Source organism: Nuphar pumila, chromosome 17 (genome assembly GCF_984573655.1).
Source record: "Nuphar pumila chromosome 17, dmNupPumi1.hap1.1, whole genome shotgun sequence".
Lineage (NCBI taxonomy): Eukaryota > Viridiplantae > Streptophyta > Magnoliopsida > Nymphaeales > Nymphaeaceae > Nuphar > Nuphar pumila.
This window is the reverse complement of record NC_143265.1, coordinates 55,499,256-55,507,589: the sequence shown is the minus strand read 5'-3', so window position 1 is coordinate 55,507,589 and position 8,334 is coordinate 55,499,256. Positions and strand designations below refer to the sequence as shown.

Here is an 8,334-nt window from a genome sequence, read left to right as displayed (position 1 = left end):
AATATCTGGCTACACTTATCGAAGGCGTTCTGATTAGAGGTTTTCACCTCTTGGAATGCCTGGAGAAGTCTCTCCTCAAAAGATGTCTATGGGGCAGACTCTTGCTGAATCGGGGGAGGGACTGAAGAAGAAGAAGACTGAGAATAGCTCGGTCTTTGGAATGACTGAGCAAAAGATGGCTGCCGAGCTGGCTGAGAGGATGTAGGCATCTGCATGGAAGACTGTGGATTCTTCCATGAAAAATTGGGATGGTTACGCCAACCCGGATTATATGTCGATGAAAATGGGTTATTCGGCGGTCTGACGTAACCCTGAGCTGCCTGAACTTGTTCTTGAACAAATTCAGGGTATTGAGCTGCCGAAGGGCACTCAGTGATATCGTGTGCCGGACTGGCACAAAGAGTACACACCTGCTGTGTAGTGGATGGTCCTGAGAGAAGTTGGTCCAGCTTCTGAGCAATCATGTCTACCTTGCACTGTAGTGCAGTAGATGGACCAATCTCAAGAACACCAGCTTTCTTCTGAATGTTGGGTGTGGCTCTATCCGAATGAGAGCTCGAAGCATGGTGGAGTGAATTCTCGGCCAATGTATCAAATAGCCTCCATGCTTCGTCCTCGCTCTTCAGCATGAATGTCCCTCCACATGAAGAGTCGATCATCTGACGATTCTTGTCAGACAATCCATCGTAGAAGCTCTGCACCAGTTGCCATTTCGGCACCTGATGATGGGGACATTTCCTGAGGAGATCCTTTATTCTCTCCCAGGTCTCATGAAAGCGCTCACCATCTAGCTCTGAAAAGCTAGTGATGGCTCTACGATATTGGTTCGTACGACCAATGGGAAAGTATTTTCGAAGAAACTCTTGTTGCAATTGATCCCAGGACTCTATTTCTACAGAATCTAAGGACTTGAGCCAATACTTGGCTTTGTCCTTCAATGAAAAGGGGAATAGAGTCAACCTCAAAGCATCATCATCGAAATTCTGTATCTTAACAGTAGAACAGATTTCGAGGAATTCATCTAAATGTCGGTAGGGATCTTCATGACTAAGGCCATAAAAGGATGGAAGCATCTGAATAATGTTGGCCTTAATCTCGTAATGAGGCGCTCCTACATCGGGTCTCCGAATGCAGGATGCCTGAACATAGTCTGTGGGAATGAAATATTCCCGCAGAGGACGTGGATGAACTGGGGGTGGAGGTGGAGGATCCATGTCAGCCATTGTTGTCGAACTTCGATGAGAATGTAAAATTCTCTCTGGGTTGTCAACAAATGGATGTAATGGGGTTCCTAAACCTCGTTGCCCCTGCATACACTGGTACTAAGACCAGATGTAAGCAAACGACCTAACTCTAAATCTAAACTAACACAAGTACTAACATGTAAATAAAATAAATAACAGTACTAAGAAACAGATATGCTATCTAGCTATGTCAGAATGCTATAACTAAATAAAGAAATAACAAAGTAAACTATTCTAAAATACTGAAACAAATAAATACAGGAAATCACAAACTAAGTTTTTCTAAAACCCACCTGCCTAATCGCTCCTTGCAGAATGAAAATTAAGTGAATCCTAAAAAGAACAGTACGTGAACCTATATTTACTAACTATGTTAATCCTATATTCACTTACTAATCCTACTAACTAAAAAGAAAACAAATAATTAACTAACTAAAACAAATTAATAAATCAAACTCTAAGAAATAAAGTAATTAATTCGCCGTTCCCCGGCAACGGCGCCAAAATTTTGGTTGATATTTTGAAATGATATTTTTAAAACAAGTATTTGCAATAAAACTTTGGAAAATTGTCAACCAAAAGTATAAAAACCGACTTTCCACAAAGTGGTAAGTACGGGTCGAATCCTTAGGGAACAGGAATTAATCAAGATATTTCTAGAAAATTTAATTTATTAATTACAAATGTCAATCTACAATTATAAAGTTAATACAACTACAATTAATCACTAAAATGAAAATGAAACAACACTAAGTCTTCTGCTCCACACCAAGGGTATTTTCGTCTTTTCACCAATTATTCCCTCTTTGCACTTGGACAATAACCCTGGAAACTAAATATGTTTTTCAACCTAAAAATACAGAGAAATACAAAGTTAGTATTCTAATCTAACCATGCAAACAATAACTAAAACTAATTCTAATTTTACGAAAATAATAAAACAAATGCTACTTATCAGACAATAACTAAATAAAATACTAAATTAATTCTAAAATTAACTAAATTAATTTTACTAATGTTGTATGATGATTATGCAGCTCCTAAAATGCAGAAACTACTGAAAACAGGTCTAAAATGCCGAAACTAAGGAAATTACGAAACTGCCCCTAACTAGTGCAAAATAGCTTTCTAACAGGTTATTGGAAAACCACTCTTTGACACAGAAAACGAGATCCGATTTTTCCGAAATTTGCTTTGTTCTGCAACTGACAGATTAAACAATCTGAAAGTTTTTACAGAAAGAAAAAATGATATCTGTAACTCCATATATAAGCGTTTCAAATCTGGGAAAAATCAGGATATCGAAAGTCCTGTAATTTAAAATCCAGAAAAAGCGGTTTTCGCAAAACGCTTAAAAATTAGACCAAATCAACTCCGAAAGAGCTGAAATTTGGTCTGCAGTCAAATAACACGCCACTAAAGTGAATAAAAAAGGAATTTTTGGAAAACACGAAATTTTTACACAGAAAAAAATGCTTGTGCGACAGGGAAAAAATTGGGTTTTTCTTTGAGTGCACTATTCACTTTATGAATTTATTTAAACTCCAAAGAATGCAAATTAAACCTAATGCAACCTAAATGACAATGAATGACAGTATATATACTACTACAAAATGCACTATCACTACATGAATTAAAGAATAATCGTAAATTACAAATTGAGACTAACACTACTAAATCAACAATGCAAATGCACTTAAGCTACTCAATGAAATGAGATTTGAATTAACTATGTTAAATACTAAATAAATACAAATCAACGAAGCACAAATCACACACTAAACAAATACAATCTAATCACACACACTCCTACACTATACTAAATCAAATAACTTAAACTAATCAACCTAAAATCAAAATAAAGAACATCTAAATGACATCAAACCCACTAAAGAACAAGGGCTAGGGTTAGGGTTCACTCGGTTGGCTCAATTAGGCTCGGCTTTGACTTTACTAAATTCGGGTTGGTTTGGATGAGCTTGGTTTGAGTTAGGTTGGGAGAGATAAGCTCGGGCTAAGGTTGACTCGAGTAGGTTCGACCTAACTAGTTGGGTTCGGTTGACTATGACGTGACTTAGGCTTGGGTTTTGACTAGGTTAGGTTTAACTAAAACTAGGTTGGACTTGGTTTAGGGTTGACTTAGTCAACTAAGGTCGGTTTGGTTTAAGTGGGCTCAGACTAAGGTTGACTCAAGCTTAGGTTTGGCTTAGATTAGGTTAGGTAGACTCGGTTGACCTAAACTTAGGTTAGGTTTGACTAAGACTTGACTAGGGTTAGGTCTTGGTCTTTGACTTGACCTAGACCAACCGGGTTTGATTTTGGTTTGACTAGGCTCGAGTTAGGTTAAGTAGGGATTAGGTTTGACTCAACTAGGATTAAACTAGGGTTTTGACTTGGGCTAGGGTTCAAGTTGACTTAGACACAAGGCACACCTAACTAAGTCAACTAGGTTGACTCAGTTAGGTTAGGTTTCAATAGGTGGACTAAGGTTGACTCGACCTGGGTTTGGTCTAGGCTTTGACTTAGGCTAGGCTAGGATTAGATTAGGTTAGGTAGACTCGGTTTTGACTAGACTCAAAGGGGTTTAGACTAGGGTTTGACTCACTCAAATGGATCTACTAAATTAGTAACTTAGTAATTATACTAAATTAATTTCAAAGCTAACGATTTTAATGGAGAAGGTTGGGAAAGTAAAGTAATAATTACCAATGTTCACACTTTTGAAATGATTTGGATTCTCAAAAATCACCCCACTTAATGAGGGAGTTACACTCCTTAATTGCCTTTAAAGCTCATTTTGGAAAAATGAAAAGTCCAATCTAGAAATCCATGATTTTTGCTTTTCAAGATGGAATTCAATTGCCTTTAATTCTTTATGGAAATCGTGGGGCCTAAATTAGAATTTTTGTTTAATTTCAAAAACACTTTCCAAAGTGAAAGAGTAACTCCTTCTTTAATGCATATCCAAAATTCAAATCTTCCTTAAATGCCTCACACGATTTTTGAAGAACCTCCTCTTTCCAAAAGCTTTCCAAATTTCAATTACTTTAATTACCTCCCTTCTCAAAAATCGCCAACTTCTAAAAGTACTACTTTCTAAACTAATGTAATTAAAGCTACCTAGGGAATAAAAGAACTTAAATAGAAAAACGATTTTCTAGGATTGAATGCTACCCTAATTCCCAAAACTAACTTAAATGACCCCTAAAAACGGCTAAGACACTAAACCCTAATACATTGAATCTAGACAACTTCCTAATCTACCTAATTACAATGAATGCTTTCTAAAAAAATTGACCTAGAGCTCAATTGGAGCTCTAATGGCTGCCGCCCCACCTTGGGGAAGAAGAAGACCAAAATAAAAAAAAAAATAAATAAATAAACTAACAAAACACGATTTTACTAAGTAATCACTATTTTGATAAAACTAAATTAAAATATAATAAAAAGAACTCCTAATTACATAAATGCAAACATGAACAACACTATGCTGAAATTTATTTAGAAACATAAAGAAATGAAAATTCGATTTTTGTAATTTTTTTCAATATACCCAAAACATCAAAAACACAAGATGATAAAAACAATTATTTAGAACTATCCTAAACGAATGAGATGAACTAACACAACTTTATGCTGCTGTTAACATCCAAAACACACAGCAACCACACGATTTACCAACCTCTACACACACTTTTAATGAAAATGCAAAGATCGGCTAGAATAAATCTAGCCGATTTTTTTTTCTTTTTCAAAAATGCAAGCAAACAAGACACAATCAAATCCACGAATACGATGAATCAAAATGAACTTTTATAAGTAGATTTTCAGTAGAACAGAACCAATAACACGCCTATGACAGATTACAAATAAAATAAAAGAAATCGGCTAGATGAGATTCTAACCGATTTATTGGTTTTCAATGAAAAACACCTTTGGATCTAGACCCAACAGCCAAAATAACTCAAACTCATCTTTTTGAAGGCTTTTTCTGTAGAAATAACACAAACACACATGTGGAAGAAGACAACCCAAATCGGCTAGAAGAACCTCTAGCCGATTTACACGTTTTTCTTGAAAAATGATGGAGATCGATACTCGAACATGCAAATAATGAAACAAACCTAGATCTAACATGCTGGTCTATGCACGGATACTATTCTAAGGTTGAATCAATAAAAAATTAAAAGAAACACACAGAAATAATAAAAGAAAACCAACACACAATTCGGTTTTAGCTAGAAGAGAAGGAAGAAGAAGACCTACCTCTTGGAAGATCCGACGACCGGGGGGGATGAAGAAGAGCGGACCGTGGCTGGAGTTGGACGTTCCAAACAATTTGAGAATGCTGGACTTCACCAAAAAAACAACACCCTTGCAGCTGCTACACGTTGGAGATCTACCGAAGATGGATTATGCGCCGATTCTCGATCAGAGGGTGTAGAAAGCCGGATGGAGGTAGGGCCGGCTCACCTTGTTGGTGTGTTTCGCACTCCCACACAAGGTTAGTAGTCTCCACCTCTGATACACCTGTAAAAGTACAGAAAAATGGTGAAAATACAGCAAGGAGAAAGAAAGAAATTGAGAGAAAACACAAGGGGGATCGAAATATGCTTGGAACCCAAGCATAGACCGGTCTTCAATGGCCAAAACATGGGAGATTGGAGAGGAAGGAGCTGCTGGAGTAGAATCACTGTAGGGGGCATCCAAACAAAGCCAAAGATGCCTATGGTTCTTCAAAAAAGACTTTATAATTTTGACCTTTTTCAGAAAGAGGGTTAAAAAATAATTTTTTGCTAGGCGCCACTTTCGGGGGTTTTTTTGCATAACTTTTTAAATTGGATATGGATAGGCGTGTGGGTTGGGATTTGGACTTTCTAAGGGTTGATCCAAAGTCCAAATAACCTAATTGGGTCGGATATGGATCTGATCCACCTCGAAATCCGTGCCCAAACACTGAAATAGCCATAACTCTCTCATTTTAACTCCGATTTTTCTGAAATTCGAACCATAACCCCTTACTATCAAAATACATCTAAACATGGGTTTAAAACCTTAAACTTGTTACAAAATGCATGAAAAACTTATTAACATGATGTGCATTTCATGCATCATCAGTGATGTTGGTGAATCTGGTGAACATCTCTGTGATGGACTCATCTTTATTCATTTTGAATAGCTCATATTTTCAGACCGGAGATGAGATCTTAGCTTCTTTTACTTTTTTAGTTCCTTCATGAATGACCTCCAGAGAGTGCCAAATATCATATGCAGATTCGCAAACTGATATTCTGTTAAATTCATTTTGATCAATGGCGCAATACAAAGCATTCATAGTCTTTGCATTTAGATTAGCCATCTTTTTTTCTTCATCAGACCATAAACTATAGTCTGAAGATGGAGATGTGTATGGGCATTCAACAATTTTCTATACAGCAAAGTCTATAGATTTTAGGAATATGGCCATCCTGCATTTCCAATATTCGTAGTTGGTGCCATTGAATAAAGAAGGGCAAGATGCGTGTTGACCTTCGATGTCATGAGCATAAGAGGTTAATGCCATTTGTGCTAGAAGACTTGTTATGTCAAAACCAGCAAAACTTGCTCTGATACCAAATGAAATTCCACTAGAGGGGGGGTGAATAGTGAAATACGATGCAGATCGATAAAATAAAAATAAAAGGCAATAAGGCACAACACAATAAATACAAGATTTATACTGGATCAGTCGAGTTACTGACCTACATCTAGTCCCCAAGTAAAACACTTGAGCCTTTCAGTATAAAATCCGTGTTACGGGATAAATAGTACAACACCCTCTTCCTCAGAGGTCTACTTCTCTCAACAAAGAAGGAAAAACACCCTCTTCCTCAGAGGTCTACTTCTCTCAACAGAGAAGGGAAACACTCTCTTCCACAGAGGTCTACTTCTCTTAACAGAGAAGGAAAAACACCCTCTTTCTCAGAGGTCTACTTCTCTCAACAGAGAAGGGATACAGTAGATAACAGAAAGTTATAACACTTTCCTAAAGAACCTTCAGAATGATATGCAGAGTATGAATGCACATATGAAGATTCTCAGAATGTTCTCTCTTTGAAAAATGGGTAGAATAATCTCTCAGGAGAACAAAATGTTCTTTTCTTTTTCACACACAGTTGATTCTTTTGTCAGAGAGCTTTTCTTGTCTTTTTCTCTTTCTTTTTTCTTTTTTTTTCTAAGCTCTTTTTCAGTGTGTCGAGTAGGAATTTTTCTCTTTGAAGCTCACATATTGTGAAATACTATTTTGTTTGTATATATATAGTCTTAAGAAAATAGCCATTGCCTTTTTTAAATGAATGTCCTTTTGGGATACAAGGTGTCAGGTCATTTCAAAAACAACTTTGTGTGAAATGATATGTGTACTATATTGCTTTTTCAAAGAGTCTTCTTTCCATAAGTATAGCATTTGGGGTACACTATTTGTTGTTGTATTTTAAATGAGATATAATTTGTAATGAGTCTTTTCTCATAATAAATGATTTGTAGTACATTGAACGTTGGAGTGTAATCTATCATGTAATTTTGTCTTTACTCAATTTAATGATTTGTAGTATATTAATATTTTTCTTACAAATCGTCACTTCTTTAGTTAAATGCATGTAAGTACAATAAATGCTTTGTTAATTACTTTATTTATAAATGGTCATTTCTCAAATGTTTTTTGAGATAACATTTAATGTTTACAGAAAGAATGATGACTTTAAGTATAAGTCGACATTCTTGAGTATGGATTTTATTATTAAATAAATGGTCATTTCTCAAATGCTTTTTGAGGTGGCATTTAATGTTTACAGAAAGAATGATGACTTTAAGCATAAGTCGACATTCTTGAGTGTGTATTAAAAAATAAATCAAGTTTTTTCCAAACTCAATTGTCTTGTTTAAACAATAAGTAATTTTGTATATAAAATAATATTTGTTTTCTTAAATTGTCAATTCAAGATAGACGATTGTATATTATGAGTAAATTCATTTTGTCTTTTTCTTTCATATTTGAAATCATTAGCTTTTACATCATTTCAAGTTGTCTTTTTCATAAATGCTTGTAAGA

At 35.7% G+C, this 8,334-nt stretch overlaps 1 non-coding gene across 1 annotated transcript; it reads left to right on the top strand.

The window, feature by feature from the left end:
• The first annotated feature begins 717 nt into the window (after window positions 1-717).
• On the top strand, window positions 718-820 carry LOC149811982 (small nucleolar RNA R71). Its single transcript, XR_016428689.1, has one exon. It is a non-coding gene; the product is annotated as a small nucleolar RNA R71 (small nucleolar RNA).
• Window positions 821-8,334: the final 7,514 nt, after the last annotated feature.